General features: G+C 47.4%; 1 protein-coding gene across 33 annotated transcripts in view; it reads right to left on the bottom strand.

The window, feature by feature from the left end:
• Positions 1-27,309, bottom strand: part of GFRA2 (GDNF family receptor alpha 2) — a 410,970-nt gene that overhangs the window by 284,214 nt on the left and 99,447 nt on the right. For 21 of the 33 annotated variants that reach the window (XM_064368864.1, XM_064368853.1, XM_064368852.1 and 18 more), the window contains 2 exons: positions 20,547-20,669; positions 2,519-6,830 (listed from right to left, as the gene is read on the bottom strand). The gene's annotated coding sequence lies outside the window, so the exon portion shown is untranslated. Of the gene's footprint in view, positions 1-2,518; positions 6,831-12,931; positions 14,028-20,546; positions 20,670-27,309 lie in introns of those variants that run through there. The other 12 variants (XM_064368875.1, XM_064368876.1, XM_064368877.1 and 9 more) reach the window with 9 other exon arrangements.

Raw genomic sequence — 27,309 nt, 5'->3', positions numbered from 1 at the left:
TTAATCATCTCAGAGTGGGAACTCTCTTTTAGAGTTTGACACAAAACCCAGTAGCCTTATGAAGAAAAAAAAAAGACTAGAAAATGGGGCTATACAAATCTAATAAATTTCTTCATGAAAAAATACAACAAATAAGATTAAAAAATGACAGAGAAGAAAATATTTGTGACACATCACATATATAGTGTGTACCTAAACACCAGTAAGAACAAACCTTAGTAGTACAAGTCAAATATGAGGAAAAGCTATGAAGAGCTCACATAAAAGGAAATACAAATGATTCCCAAATATTATAATATGATTATTCTCACAGCATGAGAAGAAAAAATCAAATTAAAGTTGTAATAAGGTACCTATCCTACTGACAAAAATCAAAAAGTTTGAGGATGCAATGTATCAGGCAGGTTTTAAGGGGACTCCTAACTATTGTTCATGGAAATTTAATTCATACACTCTTAATCAAAAGTAAATGTACATGCCCTTCCACTCATTGATTCCACTTAAAGGAATTGATCCTGCAACTGCATTTGTACATATGCACAAGTTGTTTGCATCTAGTTATTTAATATATCATTGCATACAATAAGGAAAGATCATGGATAACTCAAATCCACAATAGGGGCCTAGTTAAATAATCAAGATCACCATATGGTGGAATGATCTGTTTCCATTTAGAGGGATGCAGAAGCCTTCAGGTATTGACATGGGAGTATCTCCATAAAATATTGCAACATAGTGGGTTACCATTTATGTAAGAAAAGATGAAGAATTTCTCTATTCATCTATCTATCTATCTCTCTCTCTATCATCTATCTTTGCGTCATCTATCTACTTATCTATCTAGCTATCTACCTATATATCCATATATCTCTCTATCTGCTTATAAACGCCAAGGATATTTCTAGAAAGACACATAAGAAAGAGCTAACAGTAGTGCTTTGGGGTGGAAAACTGGGGGACTGGAATAGGCGAGACAATCACTTTCATATTTTGTACCATTGGAACCTAAAAAGCTGATATAAAATGGCACTTGTTTCTATATATAAATGCTTGGCAATGACCATGCTATGACTCCTCATGAAGTAGTCAGATGCTTACTTTTACTGTAAATGAATAAGTTTGGATTTAAGAACTGATCAGAGGGAATTATGCACAAAAAGGAAAAGAAAATGAAAGATCACAGATATGGGCAAATGCTAAAATGAAAACCACCATTTGGATAAGAATGAACAGACCTTTGTACAGGATAAGAAATAGCAAAAACACGACCTTAAGTAAAATAGAGATAGTAGTCTAAGACAAAGTTTAGATCATCCCAGTGGAAAAATGAGAAAGTGTCTATTTTTGTAGATGGGCAATAGGTCCTACATAAATGTCTGTATGGCATTAGAAGACCACACAAGGTCTGGGGTAATGCTCTGTGTTGTATAGGGCTGTCCCCTCACTACAGAGCATCTGTTACCCCTGGCTCTTCCCTCTAAGTGCCAGTAGCCTAGTGGCAATTCTCAATGATGGCAGCCGAAGACACCCCATCAATTTCCAAAAGCACCCTAGTAAGAACCACCTGCTTGCTTTATGTCTAAGATGCTGAAATGGGCTTACAGGTTTCTCCCTTCCTCCCTTAGGAGCTCCTTCTGTAGACCAGGAGGTGTGCTTGTCAGAGCTGGCCTTGGAGGATGCCTGTGCATTCTGCTCTTTCACACCCAACTCTACCTTATAAAGGCCCAAGGGTTGGGACAAAGAGAATAGGAGCATGGAGGGAGGGAAACAGAGGCACAGAACATGGATTTGCTCTTGCTGAGGTGTGGGTGCATCTGAAAAGGGGGGGTGCAAACAGAGGGGCAGAGGGAGATAAGGCAGCTGGGTTACCCAGACCCACTGGGCATACCCAGCCTCCACCTGACCGCAGGGCTGGGATCTCTGAGAAGTAGACACTAGGTGTGGGGGCACACATGGAGGAGGGGTCTCCTCAGCAGGCCATGTTTGGGAAAGGGGGTGCCTAGTTTTAAAGGCTGTGACAGAAAGTCAATCCAAGAAGGGATGCATTCCCCACCCTCAGAAGAGGAACACTGTCTCACTGTATGAAGGACTCCTGCTTCCTTTCTTGGATGATTTTCCTTTCCTTGTCTGCTGATAAAGAAGGCTTGCAGAGCCCACTGTCAGCAGCTAGCTCCTGCTTGGACGGGCCCAATGTCAGGGATCCTAGCCTGAAAGGATGTGGTCATGCAGTCAGTCCAGTAATGGGATAGACCGTGCCTGGAAACACAGCCTGTTTCCTGTGCTTAGGGATCTGGGGACCCACCAGGGCCCTTCCTGTCCCCACTGCCAGCTGAAGTTGGCCACATCCAAATGGGGTCCTCTGCGTTTGTCTGGCTGCCACATGGTCCATACCTCTTATATCATTTAATTGTATTGCAAATTAAAATAAAGTAACACAAATGAAGTCAAAACTAAACTCTAGTGGTTGCAGTTAAATGCCAGTTTCATACCCAAGTTCAACCTCCTTTCTTTTCCTTACCCTTAAGTAGGCTTTTCCTGTGGATTGAGGAAGCTGCAGGGTGTGTCTAGGTGGGGGATGAATGCCCACTCTTGACTTTTTGCTTCTTCCTCTTTTAGCTTCTCCGGGGTTGAACAGTAAGGACATGGAAGCACAGGGAAAGAGGCAAACATTTTCTTCATTAATTGAGCCTATTGCTGGCTGCAGCTGTCTGGCCATCGTGTCCTCCTCTGCAGTATTCCAGATACTGTTCCCTTGTGGGGGCACAAGTGTGCATCTTGGGAATTCTAAGGGGCTTCTATTGCTCCCCACTTCAGCTCCCTGAACGGGCATCCAGCCCATGGTTTCCTGGGTCCTGTCGTGTAGTTGCCCTTTGCTGTATTAAACAATGGCAAGACAGTATCTCTCAGGGCACACCTGGGTCCGTAGTAGCTGCTGCCTACTTGTCATGCTGTTGGGGCGTCACCTGCCCCACTGCCACTCTCCTCCGGCTCACCTCTCTTCCATGCAAGTATCTTTTCTTCTGCTCAGGAGGGGATGCATCAGTTCAACAAGTTCTCTGCAGAAATCAGCATCCATCCTGGGAATTCAGTAGTAATAGATCATAGCAAATATTTACAGTGCCCTTACTATGTGCCAGGCTGTGCACAAAATTACCATCCATGTGTGTTTGTCTGCTCAGGCTGCCATAATGGAATACCATGGGCTGGGTAGCTTAAAAGCAGAGATAGACCTCATCTAACCCTAATTACCCTCCAAAGACCCCTTCTCTAATTACCATTACATTGAGGGTTAGGGCTTCAACATATGAATTTGGAGAGATACAAATATTCAGTCCATAGCAATATGTCATCCTCACAATAACCACACGAAGTATCTACTATTATCTCAGTTTTGCAGATGGGAAAATGCAGTATGGGAAGGTTTAAGTAACTTGGTCAAGGTTGCACAGTTGAGGCAGCAGCAGAGCTGGGATTTGGACACGGATAGGCTAGCGTCCCTCGGCTTTGCTGGAAACATCTGTGCTATGCTGTCTCAACAGCAGGCGCTATGTCTATAATCACAGTCAATCTCAGCCCGTGCTCCCCTTGGATCCTGACCCCTCACTGGAGGGGATTAAAAGGCTACTGCACAACTGTGTACCTCAATAACTCAGAGCTCCAAAGAGATTCTCCCTCCAGCCACGGTTATCCTACATAGACTGGGAGAGGGGAAGGGCCGGGGGAGGTTAGGAGTGGCTGGTGGCAGTAGAGCCTGCTCTGCAACCTTGCACTAGATCTGGGTAGAAGTAGGGTCCGATTCTAACTCTGAAAGCTCTCTTTATGTATTTATTTGTATCCGTTTATGGGGGTACACCTACAATTTTGTTGCATGCACAGATTGTGTAGTTGTCAAATCACTGCTGTTAGGATATCCGTCACCTGAATAACGTATGCTGTACCCATCAAATAATTTCTCATCCTCTATCCCTTCACCCCCTCACTCTTAGGAGTGAGTCTCCATCGTCCATCATCCCACTCTCTACTAACGTGTGCACATGTTATTTAGCTCCTGCTTATGAATCAGAACGAGTGGTATTTGTCTTTCTCTGGAAGCTCTCTTCAGAACATGGCATTCTCAATGCCTTTTTGTTGCCAGATAGGGGTTCTGGTTGCTAATTCTGGGGTATCAGGAAAAGTCTCTTCTAGCATCCTTTTATATCTGGGTGGGAGAGAGACAGATGGATGTTAAACCCCAAGAACTAGCTCTCTTTACTTGAGGGAATGGAGACAGAAGAACAAGTCAACTTGATAAGATTCAACAGATTCAATTACCTGTCTCTGCTCTGCTCGAATCACATTACTGTGGAGTCCAAACTCTCAGGCTGGCTTCATCCTATTGTTCCCAAGTACTTCCTGTTTCAGCCCGGAATGAAGCTTTCACTCCAACCCAGCAGCTCCACGCAACTCCTTCAAAACCACCATTTTCTGTCCCTCCTTTAGGGATATAAACTTGAAAGGAGATAATGAATTTAAACTGCTTTGTAAGCCACAGGTGGCTACACTAACGATAGCCAGGAACCCAGATGGAGCAGGGTTCAGTTTACAAAGTCTTTTAAATCAAAGTCTCTTACAGCAGCCCTCTGAGGTAGGAATGACTGTTTCCATTTTCCAATTGAGGGCGCTGAGGCTCAGAGGGCTGAGGTGCTTTCTCCAGCCCCCCTGGCCAAGAGTTGCCGGGCTGTTGTCAGACCAGGGCCTGTGACTCCAGACCTTGTGCTTTTCCTCTTAATATCTGGAGAAGGAAAAGAAGGAGGAAGAGGAAGAAAAGGAGAAGGGGGAGGAGGAGGGGGAGGAAGAAGGGGAGGAGGAGAAGAAGGAGGAAGAAAAGAAGGAGCGGGGGAGGAAGGGAGGAGAATGGGAGAAATGGAGGAGAGAAGAAGGAAAAGGGGAAGAGGGAGAGAAGCAGGAGGAAAAGGAGAAAGGGAGAAGGGGGAGGGGGAGGAGAAGGAAGAGAATGAGAGGAGGGGAGGAGAGGAGATGAGGTATAGGGGAGGAGGAGGATGAGAGGAGGAGGAAGAGGGAGAGTCAACGGCCATCTCAGATTTTGTGGTGAGCCTGAAGCTTCTAGAATTGGTTGACTGCTTCATGGGGCGAGCCATCCAGTCTCAGATGCCTCTTTTATGAATGTCATGTTGGAAATTCATGGTTCTTTAATCTCTAGGTCAGGGAATTTTTATTTCTATTAATAAATACGGTGAAAAAAATAGCAAGTCCAGAAAGGGAGCCAGTTGGAATCTCTCAGGTTCACAGTACAGGGAAGATAAAAGCTTGCCAGACACCTAATCACCACGTCAGAACAGCTGCCCTACACCTATGCCATTAAGTTAGGTTTCCTCAGGCCCAACAAGAACAACAGCAGCAGCAAACATTCATCAGGCTAATCACTTTACATGGATTATCTCAATTAATCCTCACAACAACCCTACAAGGTAGGTGTTCATATCAGCCACACTGTACCAGAGGAGAAAAGCTCCATTCATTCGTCCTTGTCCTCTAGTCTGTAATCACTCGGGGTCTGCCCAACAACAATGAAGCTGGTTGTGCAGCTCTGCTCACAGTCAACTCCTGTTGTTTTATGCGGACAGGAGGCAACAGCAGATCAGGTAGTGATGAGAAATGTAAACATCACTTCAATTTAGCATTTGGACATATGCCTTGCCCTGGTATTTGAAAACAGCTGTGTATGACGTTTGGAAAATTCCCAGTGCGGTAAGTGGAAGCCAAATGAGGAAGCTACCTGGTGATGCTCTGACAGGAAACGGATGAGGTCACTGGCCTTCCTCCACCAGGCTTCCTTCCATGCTGGCGATGGTCTAAATCACTTCTCTGTACGCAGTTCCTCCTCTTTCCCTCTTCCCCTTCTCCCCACTCTTTTTCTCATTAAGGTTGACAATATCATGATTAAGGTTGGCAATATTATTCTCCTTATCGCTAAGGTTGCCAGGCCTCAGTGCACACGTGTAATCCCTCTGTGACTGGTCCTTCACAGCCACACTTGGTGTTGGGGCTGGTTCGGGAGAGCTGTTAAATTTCAGAAATCCTGTGAGTCACTTGTTAAACAAACCTGTTACTAAAAATAAAATTATATAAACTTAGAATGAAATAGATTACAGTAAAGACAAAGGTAATAAACACAATAGGAGCGTTAAATATTTACCAGCACACCACTGGAAGTACTGTTATTCTTGTTTGTTGTGAATGAAGGTTTTGGATAACACCCATGTCACGCAGCCGGGAAGTAGCAAAGGGACACCTGAGTCAAGCTATCTCCAAGACTCTGGCTTGAGTTAGCTGCTCTTTCTTCTGGAAGGTACCGGCTGCCACATTTTGGTCCTGTCCAGTTCTGAGGGGTGGGAGTGGTGACTGAGAGACTTAGTTTATAGGAACTACTGCTAGATCTTGATTTGTCTGATAGGAGAAACCACCAAAAAAGTAGACTGTGGCAACAGCATTCTAGCCTTCTCTACCCATGATATAAAAGAGGTTCCCAACTGCTGTACTAGGAGAGAGGGCAAGGGATCAGCTCTCCCGCTTATAAGCATCCATTCATTTTCCCTGATATCTGTGCCTCTCAGTGGGTACTAAGATCCCAGCAATGTTTGGGATCACAAAGCTTCATTCCCAGAGATAAAACTTACCCATGGAGAGAAAGGGTTCATACTCTAGGTCTTTTACGTAGAACAAGAACAAGAGAAGACTATCTCCGGAGGCCATGACAATGTGAAGAGATGGGAAAGAGGAGGTGGATGGTGCCTCTTCATGGCAAAGCTTCAGATGCATAAATATATTCACTGGAATGCAGGACAAAACATAATGTATAAAAGATTGAACAGAAGATATATTATGCTATTGCATGGCAATCCTGTCTGCAGGAATTTATAGCTTCGATATATTCCCCATTAAAAGTGGTTCAGCTAGCTGGTAGAGAAGCTCAATTCATCTTGCATCTTTTACAAACCATCAATATTATGGTTTACCCATTTAAACTGGAAATGGGACCAAATATTTGGGCTATTTATAATGAAAATATGAAAATCTTTGTATTGGTGTTTGTTGCCTAACTTCTACAGTTTAATCAGAAGTCTGCTTATAGAGAGCTCAGAGAAGATTTCTCACTTGTGAAATCTGGAGGGTCTAAGCAGCAGGAATGAGGAGGAACACTGGATTTCAGGTTTCTTTCTCAAAGAACGAGGCAGGTGCCCCAGCATGGTGAACAGCAGTGGCAGTGAAAATCTTTAGTCGCGGGAAAGTCAAGAGGACGTTTCCATAAAGATTCATGCTCCATGTATGACTAACCTCCCCCTTTTGAGTTCAGCTTTCTCAACAAAGAAACCCATTCTCTTTTTTTGACCCTTATTCCCATGCAATGGGCCATCTAGTCCCCTGCCCTGGGTCTGCCTGCTTGCACAGGTCTGGGGACCCTTCTCCTGCTGCTGTGGGCCCCTAAGAGACTGGTTAAGAGTTTTCAGGGGGCCGGGCACAGTGGCTCACACCTGTAATCCCAGCACTTTGGGAGGCAGAGGAGGGCAGATGGTGAGGTCAAGAGATCGAGACCATCCTGGCTAACATGGTGAAACTCTGTCTCTACTAAAATACAAAAATTAGCTTGGCTTGGTGGTGTGCCTGTAGTCCCAGCTACTCAGGAGGCTGAGGCAGGGGAATTACTTGAACCCAAGAGGCGGAGGTTGCAGTGGGCCGAGATCAAGCCATTGTTCTTCAACCTGGTGACAGAGCGAGAGTCCGTCTCAAAAAAAAAAAAAAAAAAAAAAAAAGCTTTCAGGAAGACCTACTTTTATTGGATTGGAAGAACTAACAAGGAACTCCATTTTGGTTACAGGTCCACGGCCAACACAGCCTGACCATTAATAAAGCTGATATTGTGATCCTGGTGGCTCCATTTCTCAAGTAGCCAGTGTCTAGAAGGCAGGAGTCAGTATCTCTCAAAGCTCAATGCATTCTACCCTGGCAGGACTGTGGTGTGAATTAAAGAAAGTGTCTAGGACAATTCCTTTACTAAGTGGTGTCCATTAGTTAAACACATGGAGAAACTGAGTGACTTCATGAGGTCATCTACGCCCACCATTTTATTGTTGACCCTCCTTTCCAAAAGAAAGGTGATCCTTGGAGTGCCCATAGTCTGAGTACATAGTTTTCAGCCTGTTTTTTTCCCTTGAAGTTGTTTTTATTGCAGGGTATGCATTTAATTTTTATAGATAATAAATAGGTAACATTTATTGAGCAACTATCGTGTACCAGGCATTTTCCAGATTTCAAAAATGAAGCACCGGAAGGGTGTGCAACTTCCTCCAGACCACCAGTTGAGAAAGAAGCAGAGCTTGTAATCAAACCCAGGCGGGTAACTGCAGCATTGATGCTCTTAACCATTGTTCTGTCCCACCTACCATATATTAAAGATTCCAAGGCTGAGAGGGAGAATTTAAGATGCCCAAGCTCAACAAGGTAACAGGGAAAGAGCTGGGGGTTGAATTCAGCCCTCTGTGACTTGAAAGCTTGGCTGTGCCTGGCTTCAGTCAGTGTCTTCCATCCCGGGCTATGCCCATCCTAGCACACAGTGGGGAGCCTTCAGGCCTGGCCTCTTGCTTCTCCCTGCCCTGCCACACAGCCAGGGGCCACTCACACCCCCTCCTTGGAGACTGCAAGGCTCTGCCTTGCTGGACCATAGGCCAAAGGAAAAAGAAATAGATTTTCACTTTTTTAAACAAACATCTCCCACCCTCCAGCAGTCCCCAGATTCCCCTCCCATGCAGATGGGAATGAACGAGAAACTAAGTTCCCAGAGACTACAAGCAGCACATTTTCTTCCTGTAAACTGGTTATCAGCACTTTCAGCCAGTCAGAGATTAAGTATTTACTGGCGTTCTCTTCTGCAACTTCCCTCAAAAAAGCTTGCACTGTAGTTCAATCCCCATGCTTGGCCCACCCAGGGTAGCAAAGCAGCTGATGGAGGTGAAGATGTAGGAAACGAAGATGAATAAGCTTGCCTGCTCCAGCAGTGAGGACCCTGCTGGCAAGGAAGGGTGGGTGCCAAGATCCGCCACAGCAGCTTGTGAGGGTCTTCAGGGTTGGGTTATCTGCTTTAATAGCCTGTAGCTTGTTCTACACACACGTATATATCCACGGCATATGTTCCTGGGCAGCTGTGTACTAACAATGGAGATCAGCTTGCATGCATGTGTGAACATGTCTGTGAACCCATCGGGAATATTGGGTGAGAACACAGACCTGTGTAACTACAAACATGTACACGCATAGGAGGAGACAGGTGACTGGGTGTGCGAAGACTTGACCTTTTCACCTGTCTTTGCTGCTACAAGATCGTGGCACAGGGAGCCTACTGTGGCTTTGGGTAGGGCTGGGGTCTAGGCAGAGGGACTGGGCTACAGTCTCTTGTGGAGGTGGAGAGAGAGGCTTAGTCCTGCAGCTCCCTCTGTTCTCCTGCCTATTGAATCCATTTTTAGCTCTGCTCTCTTGTGGAATGACTAGGCTCAAAGAGTATTTAAGAGAAGGGGTCCCCAACCCTCAGGCCACAGAGTGGCACCCGTCTGTGGCCTGTTAGGAAGTGGGCCACACAGCAGGAGGTAAGTCGCGGGCATGTGAGGGAAGCTTTTTCTGTATTTATAGCCGCTTCCCATGGCTGGCATTACTGCCTGAGCTCCATCTCCTTCAGATGAGCAGCAGCATTAGATTCTCATGAGACCACAAACACTATTGTGAACTGCACATGTAAGGGATCTAGGTTGCACACTCCTTATGAGAATCTAATGCCTGATGATCTGTCACTGTCTCCCATCACCCCCAGATGGGACTGTCTAGTTGCAGGAAAACAAGCTCAGGGCTCCCACTGATTCTACATCATGGTGAGTTGTGTAATCATTTCGTTATATATTACAATGCAATAATAATAGAAATAAAATGCACAATAAATGTAGTATGCTAGAATCAATCTGAAACCAGCCCCCTCTGCCCCTACCCTGTCTGTGGAAAAATCATCTTTCACAAAATTGGTCCCCATTGCCAAAAAGGCTGGGGACCACTGTTTAGGAGGATGCATCTTTATTTTTCTGAAGCATGCAGGACCTCCACCCAGCCTTGACCATTCCCACAGTGAGGTGGCTCTGCCGCTGACTGGCTCAAGATGCCCAGGCTCATTCTTGCTCCTGCCTTTGCACCTGCCACTCCCCTCACCTAGGGTGCTTTTCCCGTTCTCCACTCTAGTCCAAACACTGCTGACCTTGCCATGATGACCCCAGTTTAAGGCATCCTCTCCCAGTGGGGCTTTATCTGAGCCCACTAACTCTGTCCATCTTTTCTTTCTTGAATTTAGTGGCCCCCTATTGCTTACTTTAGACTTCCAAATGTGTTTTCTTTTCTTCTTTTTGGAGGCAGAGTTTTGCTCTTGTTGCCCAGGTTGGAGTGCAATGGCGCGATCTCAGCTCACCGCAACCTCTGCCTCCTGCGTTCAAGCGATTCTCCTGGGTCTCAGCCTCCCAAGTAGCTGGGATTACAGGCATGTGCCACCACACCCAGCTTATTTAGTATTTTTAGTAGAGGTGGGATTGTACCATATTAGTCATGCTGGTGTCGAACTCCTGACCTCAGGTGATCCACCTGCCTTGGTCTCCCAAAGTGCTGGGATTACAGGCATGAGCCACCACCAAATGTATCATCTTATAGTATTGGCTGTTTGTTTCATCTGGGTAAGTCCTGTCTTCTGCAAATGTGAAAGAAACTTTAAAGTAAAGCTAATGACAAAGGTGAGAATAGAGTAACTTGACAGTGGAGAAGCCTGGACAACACTTCCTCAGCCTTGCATCAACATCAACAGGGATAAAGCACACACATCAATTGTGTGTACGCTTGATATGCGTCGAGAATGGCTCTTCAGCTCTGTGATATTCCACCCCCAAACCCATACCCTTGGTCTGATCATGAAGAAAACATTAGACAAACTTCAGTTGAGGATCATTCTGTAAGATACCTGACTGGTATTTCTCAAAACTGGCCAGGCCATCAAAAACAAGAAAAGTCTAAGAAATTGTCACAGTCAAGAAAAGCCTAAGAAAATATGATTAATGATGACGTGGTGTCCTGGATGGGATAAAACCAGAAAAACCAGGACATTAGGTAAAAATGAATGAAATCTGAATAAATGGTGGACTTTGTTTAGTAATAATGTATCAATATTGGTTCACTAGTTATGATTAATAGACTAGAAGATTTTAATAATAGGGAAAACTGGGCGTGGAGTAAATGGGAGTTCTGCATTATTTTTCCAATATTTTTGTAAATCTAAAACGGTTCTAAAATAAAAAGTTGATTTTAAAAACATGCTGCAGGCCAGGTCCACACCTGTGATTCCAGTGCTTTGGGACTCTGAGGTGGGAAAAGCGCTTGAGCCCAGGTGTTCGAGACCAGCCTGAGCAAAAGAGTGAGACCATGTCTCTAGAAAAAGAACCATCAGATTTGCCAGGTATAGTCACATGCATCTGTCGCCTTAGCTACTTGGGAGGCTGAGGTGGGAGAATCACCCGAGCCCAGGAGGTTGAGACTGCAGTGAGCCATGACCATACCACTGCACTCCAGCCTGGGCAACAGAGCAACATCCTGTCTATAAAATAAGTAAACAAATAAATTAATTAAAACATACAATAAAACACTATTTAAAAATACTTGTTATCATAGGTGGTATAAAAGTCCCAGCAAATGAAATTAATGCCTATGGGAAAAAAAGCATAAAAACTACAACCCAGCTAAGGATGATGGCACATCTGCTATGTGAGATGCTGTGCTGGGTACTTTAACACATCTTAATTTACTGACCCCTCAAATACTCTCCAAGATGGAGTTCAGGGTATCTGTTTCTTTTTTTAGTAGATGGGGTAGCTGGGACTCAAAGAAGTTGTGACTTGTCTGAGCTCAGGTGGTGAGTGGCAAGGCTAAGATGTTAGCTCAGGTCTGTATGATTGTAAAACCAAGCCTCTCTCACTTCTGCAAGACAAATCAAGTTTTGAATCATTACAGCTGGCTGTTCCTTAACAGCAAAAACCACGCCCTGGACTTTTCCCAGTCCTCTAGTTCTTCTACATTATTGGACACTTAATCCATGCTGAGTTAATACCGATGATTAAATTAGATGAAATGTATTAAAAACACCTAGTACATTGTAAGCCCTCAGGGGGAAAAAGGCTTTTTGGGTTTTATTTATTCTAAAGACATGGAAATGAGCTCCGAGGCTTCGTCTCATATTGAGGCAGTTGGCCTCAGATCAGCTTCCTATTGCTATGCCCTGAATGTTTGTGTCTTTCCAACATTCTTACAACGAAACTTAATTTTTAATGGGATAGTATTAAGAGGTGGAGACTTTAGGAGGTAGTTAAGTAATAAAGGTGGAACCCTCAGGAATGGGATTAGAGTCCTTATAAAAGAGGACCCGGGGATCCTGTTCACCCCTTTTATCATGTGTGGAAGCAGTGGGTAAGTGCCATCTGTGAAAAATGAGCCCTCACCAGCCCCGGATAAGCTGGTGCTTTAATCTTAGACTTCCAGGCCTTCAAATCAGGGCCTAGTACAGTTCTATGTGTATAACAGGGCTCATTTTATGCATTAACCTGCTGGTGAGACCTTGGCACAGATGGTAGGGCCAGGGATTATGTTGACAATATTTAACAATTGGCTCAGCATGGATATGCACCCATCAGAATAAACACTAGTCTTTAAAAAGAAAAGATGGAAAAGTTTTGGCAGCTGCTGGCTAAATGCCAGGCCTGGGTCATCTGAGGCTGTCTGCTCAGGAGCTGTTTAGTCTTTTTGTGCTGCTGCAACACATAGCATGGACTGGGCAGTTTACAAATAAGAGGAATGTATTTCTTACTGTTCTGAAGGCTGGGAAGTCCAAGGTCAAGGCACTGGCAGATTCCATGTCTGATGAAGATGCACTTTCTGCTTCATAGTCAATGCCTTCTTGGTGAGTCCTCATATGGCCAAAAGGGCAAGGGAGTTTTCTGGGGTCTTTTTTATAAGAGCACTAATATCATTTATGAGGGCTCTACTCTCACAACCTAATGATCTCCCAAAGGCCCCCTCTCCTAATACCACCTCGTTGGGGGCTAGGATTCCAACATATGAATTTTGTATGGATAGACATTCAGTTCACAGCAGGAGCCATGACTGGGAGGGACCCTGAGCTGAGAGGGCACGCCCACCTTCACCTTTACTCTGTGCTGATGGAGGCAATGGCAATGCCACATAGTGATACGGAAATAGCACAGTCTTTGAAGGCAGGCATATAGTCTGGGGCCTCATTGTAACATAGATCATTGATTAAATAATGCCTGGTTTCTTCCCTAAAGGATGGGAAGTAGGAGGAAAAAATGTTATAAAAGGTGAAAAAAGTGTGCCTTGGAACCAAAATGATATGCACTTCGAGGTAAACACATATCAGTTTCTTTGCTGTAGAAATGAATAATACCACCTCAAATGGCAATGGTAAGGATTAACTGGGAGTTCGCAAATTATTTTCCTACTTCACAGACTATAAGTGAAAAGTCTACCACAGAGTAGGTCTCAGTTCTGCTAGTGGGGAGAAGTCTGCTGCCCCTTTGGGTGCTTTGGGTTCTGCCTCCCTTTCCTGGGGGCTCAGCCCTCTGCTCTCTCTCCTTTGAGCTCACTCCTCTCTGTCCCGATTTCCTGGGTGCACAAAAGTTAGGAGAAGGGCGATGTGTGGAGAGGTAATGATGGTCTCTTTACAGGGAAGGACGGTCATTGGAAGTGAGGATACCACTTTTGACTCATCAGTTTCCACGTCCTGACTGAGAAGGATCTCCTTGGCCTTCTTTTCTTCCTGCCCCACTTGTGCAATTACAGTAACACGGGACACGTGCTGAAAAAGAAAACCCAGGCCAGTCCTTCGTCTAACAAAAGGTAACACTGAAGACTAAAAGGGAGCACATCCTGCTCCTGGTCAAACAGCTGATGACCACCTGACCCTCCCACTCCCTGGCCTGCAACTTCTCCTCTGAACCACACCTCCTCCCTCTTCCTGGCTTTAGACATGAATGACATTGATGGCAACCAGATGACAAGTGGGATTCTCCTGCGGGCCAGGAATGGGGACAAGGCCTAGATCTCAGTACAAAGGGCATTCAGTTCCCTACCTTCTAAGTACAGCGAGTCCCAGCAGCTGGACCAGTAGACTCCCGCAGGGCTTACTGTGGAGCTGGAACCGATGCCCACCTCTGCCTCCCTAGTGCATGCAAGGGGAAGACGGTGAGAGGGGAAGTTGATTCTGGGAAAGAAGAGGAGAACGATTTTTTCCCTCCATGATGAGAAAGAGAAGCTGTGAGAGAATCATTCACGTAGACCAGAGTCTCTGCGAAGAGGCAAGACAGGCATGGTGTGCCCAGCCTGCATCTGGCTATCCTGCAGCCTGGCTGATCTGTCCCTGTGTGACGCAAACAGGCAGAACCAGAATGAGAGAGAGATGGCCTGTGGTTTCCCCATCTGATAAGGGTGAGGAAGTCTCTGGAGTTCCCCACCCTAGACAGGTGGGGTCAGCAGCAGGGATCTGGTAGCAAGAGGTGAGAGGGGATGGCAGAGCTTGAGCAGAACAGGAACCTTCCCGGGGGAATCAGGCAGTGGAGATGGACCCACAGCATTGCAGGGTGTACACCCCTGGGAACTGGCGTGGTGATGTCTGCTCTACAGAGGGCAGTGGGTGATAGCTGGAGACTGAAGGGCAGACCTGGAAGAAGGCCTGCCAGCTGGGGGTGTCTCTGCTGGGGCCACTGCTTCTCCCTGGGGCTAAAAGGTGGAGATGCCCAGGAGCCAAAAAAGCACTTCACCCCAGGGTAAAATATAGGATGCCCAGTTCAAGTTGAATTTCAGATAACAATGAATATATTTCAGCATAAATATGTCCCAAATATTGCTTGGGAAATACCCTAAAAATGCATTTGGATATTTTCATTCAGTATTCAATATTCATTGGAAATTCAAATTTCACCAAGCACCCTATATTTTTATTTGCTAAATCTGGCAACACAATCCTCTCCATGCCTATTACACACACACACACACACACACACACACACACACACTCCAAGCTGTTATAGCCACAGGAGGGGAGCTTTGATCTGAGTTTGAGATTGAAGTTTTAAAATGAACAAGACTGTGTCTTAAGGACCACTGTGATACTGCTGTAATAAATGAAAGTGGCTGGTAGGTGATGGAATCGGGCCAAGATGCCATTCAGGAAGCCTCTGCCCAGTGAGCAAGTCTGGGCTCTGCAAGAGAAGTGTGGAGGAACATTTGTTAGAAAAATAAAACTGTTTCCTTGTCACGTGCCCCAGGGCTGGCTGGCTCCCCTCTCCTACAACAGGACTCTGCTCTTGGAGCCCTCATGACCTCCCTGAAAGATGCCATTTTCTCTTAAGTCCCTGTTCCTGCCGTGGATGGCAGGTAGCTCTTTTGTCTTGCAGGATTAGGGGCACTTTAAGGCTCCTTGTATTCCCCTCTCCCAGATGAGGGGACCCACACTTCCCTCAGGGTGAGGCTGAAGCTGCAGAAGATGGACAGGAGGTTGCTAAGGGCACACGTGGCTGACTCGACCGTTTTGCTCAGGATTTAACTTATACAAGGCTTAAATGCTAAGAACATGAAGCTCACAGGTGCTTCCACCCAATCCTGGGCTGGAGAATTTGGCCATGCCTCCTCTTTTTCTCCTCTGCCCATTGGTGTCACCCTCAGTCTAACACCTGGGCCGGCTCTCTCCCCTTGGCCCATGCTCTCCCTACCTTCTGACTGCCACCACCACTGTTGTCCGGCCAGAACCATCACCACTCATAGCCTCTCCATCTGCCAGGCTGGCTCTGTCTTCTGGATGCTTGTCCTTGCGAGCAGGCTGCTCCCATGCACCTGAGGAGCCTCCCTGTCCTCTGGGGCTCCCATGTGGTCCTATGGGTACCCCCCCTATTTTTTCCAGCCTCCTTGCCGCTATGCACACGTGCATGTCTGCGCCTTTGCTCTCTGCCTGGTCCCACGGATATCCTGCAGAGGGGAGGGGGGCTCTGGGCTCAGAGCTGAGCCTTGTTGCCCTCCCCTCCCTGTGCAGTACCTCTTATCAATCACTCCTGCCACTCAGCATTTGGGGACAGTCAATGGGCTACAGGATGCTGCTGGACCTGATTTCTAGAGGGCAACCCCCTGGGTGGGGTGCTGAAGAGGGCAGTGGGGGCTGGGTCCAGTGGGCCTTAGCTAGGCTTGACTTGGCCAGAGTGAACCCAGATAGCAGGGCTGGCAGGAACTTCACTAGGGAGAGGAGGCCCCACGGAGAGCAAGAGGAAGTGTCTGGGAGAGAAAACGTGGGTGGGAGCACCCAGAGGGAGGGAAATGCAGACAGTGAGGGAAAAGGGAAGGAGGCATCTGGGGGGGATGCATGTGTGTGGAAACAGGGAAGAGTACAGAGAACACAGGGTAGAGGGGTGTGCAGAGAGGGAGGGACAGAGAGAAAGCCCAGCCGGAGGAGCTGCATTTTCAGAAAGCAGACGAAATTCAGCTGAGCAGGGTATTTTTAAGGAAGAATGTGCCGGCCATGGCCCCAGACTGTGTGTTGAACACATGTGGTGCCATCCCATCAAACCTGCACACATCACTGACTTCCTCCTTCTGAGCCATTGCAGGGGGCAGTGCACCACCCTCCTGGCTCTCCCGCCCCTAAACCCAGCCAGACGGCAGCACCATATGGGTTTCCTGATGTTCCTCTGTGAGGAAGTACAAAGAATCAGCTCTCCCCGACTCTCACTCCTTCGCTTGGCTTTCCAGGGCCGCTCCTGGAGCTGGAGGCAAATAGCCTAGAGGTGCCTCCCTTGCCCTGAGGTTGCTTCCTGCATGGCACCACCAGCGCAGCTACAGTCAGCCTGCGGGAGGGCAGAGCAATGAAAGGGTGCAAGGGCAGATGAGATGATCATGAGGAGTGACTGTACGTATGTCAGGTGTCGGGAGGGAGGTAGGGCTGTGGATGGGCAGCATGATTAACGTCATGAGCCCATGAGATGCAGGGCTCTGGGGACTCACTCAGTTTATCAGCTCCAGGGATATTCCTGCTTCCACCATTGGAGCTTCTGTGGTGAGAAGGGTCAGAGCCTGGGTCCATTGCTTCCAGCCCCAGGAGGTCAGCAGTATCTGAGGCCTCGGTGATGAAACCTACCCAGAGTCTGCCATTCTAGACTCTTCACTTGAAGGCTGACTGCTTTGGCATCATGAGACTGTGATGATTGTCTCCTATGTGACCATGATGATGTTGATGACAAGGGTGATGATGATGGTGATGGACTCTCACTTGATAATTTACCCTGTGCTAACTGCTTTATATGTAGAAACCCAGATAATTCTTACATGCTCCTATGAGATTGCTACTATTCTATACACAGTTATATAAATTATACACACATGATTACACACACACACACACACACACACACATTATATTTATAAGGAAATTGAGGCAGTGGAGATATTGAGTTACTTGCCCAAAGTCACACATCTAGAATGCGGGAAGGCATGATATGATATGCATAGTGTCCACATGTGGAAAACTCCAGTGACCAAGGTCTCCTGCACCCACATGTACACTCCTCCAGCCTGGCAGCCCTGGGCACCCGGGCAACAAGATGGATTCTCTTAGGGACACCAGGATGCATGAACCCTGGGGCCTTCCTGCCGGCCCTGGACAGCAGCACATCCTCTCTGGTTGGAGCTCAGGCTCACAGTCTCCCTACGTGGGAGAAAAAGGACTTCGACCAAAATTAGGATTTTGTCCCAAGGCTGGCTGGATGAAAGAGAAAAGGGCAACTGGCTGGTGGAGAGCCAGCAGATGAGCACCAGTTAGTTGCAGAGCAGGTGAGAAGCCAAGTCTGCCAGGCCTAGGAAGCTCGGCCCTCTTTAGTGCAAGCTGCTGATTGGCTACACAAGTCCCACCCCACCTTCTCCTTTCCTAACAGAGTCTCGACGGAGTTTAGGGATTCACCGTTCTCCACTCAGTTATCTAATTCAGGGCTGCACAGCCATACCCTGTTCTGAGTGCAGACGATGGGCTTTGGCAAGGCACAACTTGTGTGTGTCAAGCATCCCAGGCTGATGAAGCTGTAGGGGGTTGAGAACCCCTGGGGAAAGTCTGTTTTTGTTTTATTGAGATGGAGTTTCGCTCCTGTTGCCCAGGCTGGAGTGCAATGGCACGATCTCAGCTCACTGCAACCTCCGCCCCCTAGGTTCAAGCGATTCTTCTGCCTCAGCTTCCTTAGTAGCTGGGATTACAGGTATGCGACGCCACGCCCAGCTAATTTTGCATTTTAGTAGAGATAGAGTTTTTCCATGTTGATCAGGCTGGTCTCGAACTCCCGACCTCAGGTGATCCACCTGCCGTGGCCTCCCAAAGTGCTGGGATTACAGACGTGAGCCACCGCGCCCGGCCAGAAGATCTGTTTTTTAAAAAGATAGCAAGAATGAATGACTCCACCTCTGCCTCAATGAATGGCAGCTGTCTTGTGACCCTGATGGGAGACACCTGGAGAAGACACCCTCCTCTTGAACATCCTGAATGTGGCAGAAACAGAACAAAGAACAGCCGGGTCCTTGTGAGGACGTGAAGCCAACAGAGCCACATGTCTTTGGATTTTCCATGCTGTGGGATGGTAAAATTTCTGATTGCTTGAGCAAGTTGGGGTGTATGGCCCATGATTGTGTTTTGTTTTGTTGTTTGCAATGGACGCCCTGCCCTCAGAGGAAGTGGGAATGAACTGAGGGAGGGCGAATCTCTGCTGGTCCCTTCCCTAAAGGGCTGGTGAGCAGCTCCACTTCCACATATCAGAGTTCAAAAGATCCTGCCACTCAAACGAGAGCTTGAGAATCATTGCAGGGGATCACTGGATTCCACCTGAGGGCTAAAAAACCAAAAAAATGTGTGGCTTTCTGAATGCCGGTGTCTGTGCTTTCTTTAAAGGGGGATAACAAGTACGTTTTCTCTTGGGAAGACCCTAGAACTGCCTTTACTCCCAGATCACAGAGAACATTCCCAGAAGAAATTCTGCAAGGATTTTCTCTGAGGTTTGACTCCTCCTCCCAAACCTGCTCTTGGTTCCACCTTCTCCGCAGTCCTAGCCCCGAGCCTGGAGCATGCAGCCCAGTCAAATCTCCCAGGATGTGGTGCAGCCCGAATCTCTCATCCGGCGCTTAATCATGTTGCAAGTCCCACAGGACCCTGTTGTAAAATATCAGTGCCGCCGTGTTGTGGGTGAGACTGGGCAGCTATGGGAAAGTAAAGTCCAGGATGCTTCCCCAGAGAGAACCGTGGTCCAAGAGGAATATTTTGGACATCCTCCTCCAGCTGAGGGTGGCTTTCCTAGGGACCATGCATTACTCTAAGAGTGAAAAAGAATTGAAATAGAACTCAGAGGTCCTTAAGTCCAGCTCTCTGGTCCTCAGATTAGAAAGTCAAGGACAAAAGAGGGAGGCATGTTCCCAAGATCCGGAGCTACTCCACCAACACCCTTGCCAGACTGAGCTGTTACTGTTTCCCATGACCACACCCCCATTTCCTGTGTCTTCGTCTCTTCTCGTGCTCTTTCCTCACCTGTGAAGTGGGTGTTTGGACTTTGTAAACTGTGGTGAAGATTAACTGAGAGGCACTCCTAGTTCAAAATCCTGTGCAGAGCTCTGTGCTCACAATAATTGCTCGATGAATGGGTGTTTGGGATTACTTCCCTTGAAAGGTCTTCAGTGAGGGACCTGAACACACATGGCTTAGAGACAAGCATTGTCTCCTCTGCCCACTGCTTGGGTGACCTGGGAACCCTTCTCCCCTCTGGACCACAACTTTCTCAAGAGCAAGAACTGAGCCAGGGATCCGCACTTATATAGCCATGTTCCTGGATCAGACAGTGCTTAAGTCACAACTTAATAAGAATACAGGGTCAAAGAACACATTTAATAGCGAAAAAGAGAAGAGAGAATAGGGTTTTTGCTGTTTTAAGAGGATTGACAGGAGGCAAGAATCAAAGAAGAAAGAAAGTGGGGCAGGAAAGCCATTTCAGTCCTGCCTCCCCAACTGAGCCAGTCCCTCAGCAAGGTCACTGGCCCTCTAGCGTATCTTTCATTGCCACCAAGCAGCCATTATTAAGTGACTGCTGTATATCAAGAAAGTGCAGTGAGAACTGTTCAGCTCTGGATGGACAGAGACAAAAGAACGTAGGCATGAGAGGCAGATGGATATCTAATATCATAGCGAAGTATTAGAGCCAGGGCAGAGGTGGGACAGATCAGTTACAATTGGGGCAGGCAGAAAAAAAGCCTGGGCATTGGCCCCTGGATTCTCTCCAGGGATCAGGGTTTCAATCTCACTGGCAAATCCAGTGTGCAGACTGCATCGACGCATTCTCACAAAAAGATGAAGTTTAGGAACACACTTCTGGGGGGGTGAAACCCAGACAACAAACCTGCAGGTGGTCAGCCTCAGACACCTCCTGAGTTGCTTGCAGGGTGTGGCACCCTAGTCACCAGCCTTCTCCCCAGGGCTAGGGCTGAGCGGCGTGCAAAGGCTAACTGGAATCCTAAGAAACCTGTAAGGAAAAGGTACTGTATCAGAACAGGAACTTGGTACAGGGATCTAGGCAGGATACAAAGGTGGACTACAGAGCAGGTTAGGGTTGTGGGGATGGTATCAGGTATAAGGAAGGGTTCATTTCTCAGCACTGGAGTGCCACCTCCTTCTAACGCTGAAGGTGAATGGAGGCTCTGTCTAAGATGACCTGTATCGTAGTTGGTCATGGAACCTTGGGGTAGCAATGAGCCTGGAGTAGCTCTGCTAAGAGGAGGAAGATGGCTGCAGAGGCCCCAGAAGAACCCATATGATGAACATCTCCCTCCTAAGAGCTTCCAGAGCCAGGCAGGCAGCACAGGCACAGCTCCATGACTGAGTCTTTCTTTTTGGACTTAGGAGTGTTTAAGTCTCTTGTGGGAGGCTCACATGTATTTAAGCAGGAAATGTTCCTAATGAATTAGAAAGGAGCCCCTTATTCTCTCTTCTCTTTTTCTCTATTAAGTGAGTTCTTAGACCCTGTGTCGTTGTTAGGTTGTGACTTGAGCACTCTCTGGTCCAGGAACATGGCTATTTAAGTGGGAATCCCTGGCTCAGTCCTTGCTCTTAAGAAAGTCGTGGTCCAGTTGGGACCTTTCTAATTCATTATGGACATTTCCTGCTTAAATCCTTGCCTGCTTCTCCTACTCTACAAAAGTTCCAAGGGAGATTGCATCTACTCCCAGGGCTTTGGGTGGCTAATGACAACCACATGTCAGGCTGTGCCCTGCCAGGCCTGGCTTCTGTGCCACAGAGCCACCTCCAGGAGCTGCTTTCTCAGCTTCCCCTCTTTGCAGCTCCCAAGCACCGGAGACTCAACCGCTCTGAAAATGAACCTGTTGTTTCCCCTTGCAAATCTGCTTCTGACACTGAATATTTTTATTCAGCAAATGCTATTGTCATCCACCCAGTCACCAAAATGAGTAATTCATGACTACCCCCTCCTTTTCTTTCATCTTCCATTCCTCTTTTCTTCTTCTTACTTCTATCATGGAATCATTTACAAGACCTGAAAATTCCATCTTCTAAACAAGCTCCACTCCCAGACACTCCCCCCGCCCTGCCCCTCTGCCGGGATCATTACTCTAACAACCTTCTGCATGGATTCTCCTCTCAGCGTCAGTCTTCGATGACTTCCCAACCACAATTCCATCTCTCCTCCTTGCAATGGGAGTCCCCCTTTTTCTTTTTTTTTTTTTCGAGACAGAGTCTCACTCTGTCGCCAGGCTGGAGTATAATGGTGTGATCTCAGCTCACTTCAACCTCTACCTCCTGGGTTCAAGGGATTCTCCTCCCTCAGTCTCCTGAATAGCTGAGACTACAGGCACACACCACCACACCCAGCTAACTTTTTGTTTTTGTATTTTTAGTCAAGACGGGGTTTCACCATGTTGCCCAGGATGGTCTCAATCTCTTGACCTCGTGATCTACCCACCTTGGCCTCCCAAAGTGTTGGGATTACAGGCGTGAGCACTGCACCCGGCCAGGAGTCCTCTATCTAAAGCACAAACCTGAACATGTCACATCCTTGCATCATACCCTTCAGTGGCATCCTGGGCTCTCTGGGAGAACATCCAGATTCCTTAGCGTGATGCCCAAGGTGTCACTCCTCTCTTTCATCATCTCTCACTTCTTCCCCATAGAAACAGTTCTTTTTAGCCATATGGAAGTACATGTAATTGGAGAAATATACTCTGTCTTTTAAGTGGCCTAACTTGTGGATATTTTATTCCCTCTACTTAACCTGCCAAAGTCCACCCAGGCATCGCTTCCATAGATGAGCGTTCCTTGGCTCTGAGCAGGGTGTGGCACCCTAGTCACTAGCCTTCTCCCCCAGGGCTAGGAGAAACTGGCCTTTCCTGCCTCACTCTGGGCAGAGCTTGATGTCCTCTGTGCTTTCCATTATCAGGGCATTAAAAGCACGAATTTCACTGCTTGTTGTCTGGTTGTCTGCTTCCAGGTTGTGTCATTTATCGCTGCACCCTGGAGCCTAGCACAGTGCCTGGCACTTGGGAGGCATGTACTCAAAAGCAGATGAATGAATAAATGAGTTCACTGGGCACAATTTTATTTTGATTTCTGTTTGTCCTTGGGGAACAGATCAGGGAAGGGAGATTTCCAGGTGGCTTCCCTTAGGAGGCTCCTACCTGCCAGACACCTACACCTTCCCTCCTCTCCTTGGGGAGAAGGCCTGGATCCTCATACAGCTGCCTCCTTAGCCAGTTAACTCAGAGGACACTCCTACCAGATGCTGCCTGGGTGAGAGGAACAGCTTCTCGCCTCCTCCATTGCAGCAGAGGAGGTTATAAAACTCCACAAAGAGAAAAGGTTGGCTTGTTGCTTCCAGACAAGAATTAATAGGTGCAACCCATAATCCTGTCTTGAGGGAGATGAAGGGAAAAAGGAGAGAGAGAACATAATGGCCAAATCCACCCGTCTTGCTGCCTGAGTGCCTCTCTGGTGTTTGAAGTTCAATGCATAGAAAATGAGCAGAGAGGCTCAGGAGTCAGCACTTTGGGGCAGTCCGGCACGGGGCAGCCTCCAGGGAAGCTCCAGCTCACCTCTGCCAGACAGCGGAGGCGCAGAGGAGATAAAGGGAGCAGAGCTCAGCCTCGCTCTCATCCCACCCACTGGGTGGGCAGCCGCTGGGGATATTTAGCCTGTTCTGGTACCTCTGACCACAGGAGTCAGACAGACAAGTCATTCGATGCTGAAGGAGATGGCTGGGATGCTGCGGTACAATCTCCTTCACCTTTTCAGGTGAGGAAACAGAGGCCAGGCCAGGGCAAGGGACTCTTCCTCTGGAGTCGCACAAGGAGGGGAGGTTGGCAGGGATTGGGGTGTGGAAGGGCTGGCTAGCACACACACAAGCAAACACGATCCTCCCCATCTCGACAGCGCCAAAGCGGCCTGCTCCCCTAGGCCTGTGCCAATGGGTTTGCCCATCCCACTTGGGACTCAGCCTGAACGCAGAGCTACTGCCTTGAGCACCTGAAGTGGTGTGGGGCTGTGCTCCTCCCCGAGTTAGAGGCCCCCACCTGAGCTGATCTGGGGCCCTTTTTAAGCAGGCCTTGCTTCCTCTCCAACCAGCCCCGGTGTCAGCCCCTTATGCCCAGGGATGGCTATGAGGGAAGGGCTCAGCACAGGGGTGTGGATGACTTGGATGATGTTGATCATAATAGCAACTGTCAGCATTTATAGAGTTTACTATGAACCTTGTACTTTGCATATATTACCTCATTTGTTCTCCCCAGCAAGCCATGACAGGCTCCAGCTCTTACGTCTTGGGGATCACAAAACCACCTGCCTCTCAGAGTCAGGGTGAAGACAGAGGGGTAAATACCTGGAAAGTACTTTCACAATGCCTGATACCTAGGGAGTATTTAATAAATATCACTCACTTATTCATCCACTCACGAATTCATTCAATAATTCATTCAACAAACGCTTACTATGTGCTATGTGTGCTCATCTCTGGGGATCTATCTGTAACCAAAGCGAACTAAACACTATGCCCTCATAAAGATCAGTGCAAGCCAAGGGAGACAGATGATAAATAAAATAAAGAAGAAAAAGGAAGGTAATAGGCTACATGGTGATAAGGACCACGGAGAAAGATGAAATAGGCAGGTCAGAGAGGAAGTGCCAGGGCTGGGGTCAGAGAAGTTCTCACTGAGAAGGTAACATTTGAGAAAAGTCACGGAGCAGGTGCGGGACGTGTCCTCACGTGTATACCTGGGGAAAAGGTTTTCCAGATAGAAGGTACTATAAGGGCAAAGGGCTTGAATCTGGAAGGTGAGTGGTCACTTCAAACAGCAATAGGGTTAGACAAGTGTGGCCTGGGCAGAGAGGACCAGTGAGATGAGCTTGAATGGGGGCCCAGTTTTGAGGGCAGAGCCTGTGAGGCCTTGCAGGCCCCTGGGAAGGTGTTGACTTTTACTCTGAGTAAGACAGAGACCTTTTACAGGATTTGAGGGGTGCAAATGACTTACATTATAGTAGGAATATTCTACAACCTTCCTGCAGCTATAAACAGGGAGCTAGGGAAGCTTAGAGAAGAGTCAGGAGCTGATGCAGTAGAGGGGTTGGTACCTTGGAGCAAGGTGGTGGAGATTTAGGTGGGAAGTGGTGGTTTCCTTGATATATTTGGAAGATAATCCTGGGAGACTGGGTTATTGGGCAGGAAGGACAAATCTGCGAACTCTGGCTTGAGCAAGTGGGAGGATGGAGCTGATGTTCACGGAGATGGGGAGACCGGGAAAGGACTGGTTTGGAGTGGGAAATCAGAAGTTGAGTTTCAACCTGCTAAGTTGGAGACTCCTATCTGATATTCAAGTAGCCCTGGATATACCATTCTACTAGCCAAGGGGAAGGCATGTGCTGGAGTTCTAAATTTGAAAGTTACACACTCGCTTTACAGCAAACAAAACTGAGTGTGACAGCAGGTAAAAAACTTGCCAAGGGCTAGTAAGTGCAGTGGTGGATGAAGATTGAGTCTGTATCCACTCTGCTTTATTTCCTACCCTGGGGTATCCTGAGGACAAGGGCTGAGTCTTCTTAAGGATGGGGAAGAAAGTGTAAATGTGACTCAGAGATTATCCAAGCAGGATGAGAGCAGGAGTGAGAGGCTGACCTAGAGCCTGGCAGACCAAGGACAAGGCACTGTCCTAAGAGCACTCCAGTAGTGCTAACTGGATGGGGGCACAGAGGCCTGTTGGTCTAAGCTTGGTCTGTGTGAGAAGTTACAGCAAAAGGATAGGAGAGTATTATTTTTCAGTCTTGCACGCCCCATATGCTGAGGATATATACTACCTATCCAGCATAGTTGTAGGTCCAACGAGAGATGCAAAGTGGTCTGTATGCCTGGCTCTGGCCTGGTACATGCACCATCTTAGGAAACACTTGTTCCCTGGAAGGGTAGGAGTCGGGGGATTGCCTTTCTGTTGTGTGGAGTGTCTGGAGCTAGGAGACCTTCTGGGGACACGCTGCAACCTCTTCTGGTGGATTGAACATGGTCTGCTGCGGGTAGTGTGTGTGCAAACATGTGTCCTTCCTAGGTCTGGTGGTTGGGAGGATCCTTCTTTCAGAAGTCTGAGAATTCCCAAGGTGGTGTCCAGTGGAGTCACCCCTCCACGGCCAAAGTCATGATTGATGGAATGCTTGACATGATTTGAAAGACGTGTGTTAGAGTGTGTTTGAGTGTGAATTCTTAGTATGCGTATGAGTGTGAGCTAGTGTGTGTGTGAATTCTGAGTATGTGCATGACTGTGTTAGAGGGTGTACGTGTGAATTCTGAGTGTATGTATGATTGTGAGATTGTGTGTGAATGGTGAGCGTGTATGAGCTAGTGTGTGGCTGAATTCTGAGGGTGCATGATAACTCACCCACACCCCTCTTTCTGCAGCCACATCTGCATCACTCTGCTCCTGGGGGCCTGGTGCTCCACCATTGTGGCTGCAATCCCGGGTGCTAAGTCTGAGATTCTAAGATCTCACCAAGATCTGCTGCTTGTGAAGCTGTTATGAGCCATTAGTGCCTCTGCTTAAGGAATTAGTGTAGCCAGCTGTGGGCAGGTGTGTGAGGGAAGGTGGGGAGAAGTTCCAGAGCAGGGGTGGTGGGGAAACTTCACCTGAATCGAGGCTTAGGGTCTGCAGGAAATGGGCAGGCTGGGCAGGGGTGCCGTGGGGCAGAGTCTTGGGAGTTGGAAGGAGGAACGTGCCAGAGACGCTAGCGAAGGAGTCATATGGAATCCCCTGTTGATCGTGTTGCACAAACAACCTTGTCAGAGCTGATCTCCCCGTGCATGAGTGTGTATGTTAGTGTGTGGATGTGGGTGGTGTGTGCCCAATCATGTGTCAGATAGTGTGTGGGGGTGTGAATATGTGACTGTGGATGGATGTGAGATTGACTGTGTGTATGTGAATTGTGTGTGTGAGAGAGTGCAGGTGAGTGTGGGGGTCTGTAAATGTGTGTGTGTGTGTAGGACTGTGTGTGATAGTGTGACTGTGTGTGAGATAGTGTAGATGAGTGTGGGCATGTGAACTTGTGAGTGTGTGAATAACTGTGAGTTAATGTGTGTGGGAATGTGTGAGTGGGTACACATGTGGGTATGACTGGGAGATGGGGCGTGAACATGTGTGTGTATGACTATGACATCATATGTATGAATGAGAATTCTGAGTGAGTGTATAACTATCGAGTGTATGACTATCAAGATAGTGTGTGTGAATGGTATGTGTATATGACTGTGTGTGCAAGGGCGTGAACGTGTGTGTATGACTATGACATCATATGTGTGAATGAGAATTCTGAGTGAGTGTATAACTATCAAGATAGTGTGTGAATGGTATGTATATATGACTGTGTGTGCAAGGGGCGTGGATATGTGTGTGTATGACTATGACATCATATGTGTGAATGAGAATTCTGAGTGAGTGTATAACTATCAAGCGTATGACTATCAAGATAGTGTGTGTGAATGGTATATGCCTGTGTGTGAGACTTTGAATGTGAAAGTTGGGTGTGTGTATGACTGTGTGAGATTGTGTGAGTGTGAATGATGTGTGTGTATGACTGAGTGTGAATTCAGAGTGTGAGATTGTAAATGTTGAGTGTCTTAGTAT

Source organism: Aotus nancymaae, unplaced genomic scaffold, assembly GCF_030222135.1.
Source record: "Aotus nancymaae isolate 86718 unplaced genomic scaffold, 86718_ANA_hifiasm-v0.15.2.pri h1tg000079l, whole genome shotgun sequence".
NCBI classification, from domain to species: domain Eukaryota; kingdom Metazoa; phylum Chordata; class Mammalia; order Primates; family Aotidae; genus Aotus; species Aotus nancymaae.
Note: the sequence above shows the minus strand (reverse complement) of the source record. Positions and strands in the feature narration are given on the sequence as shown.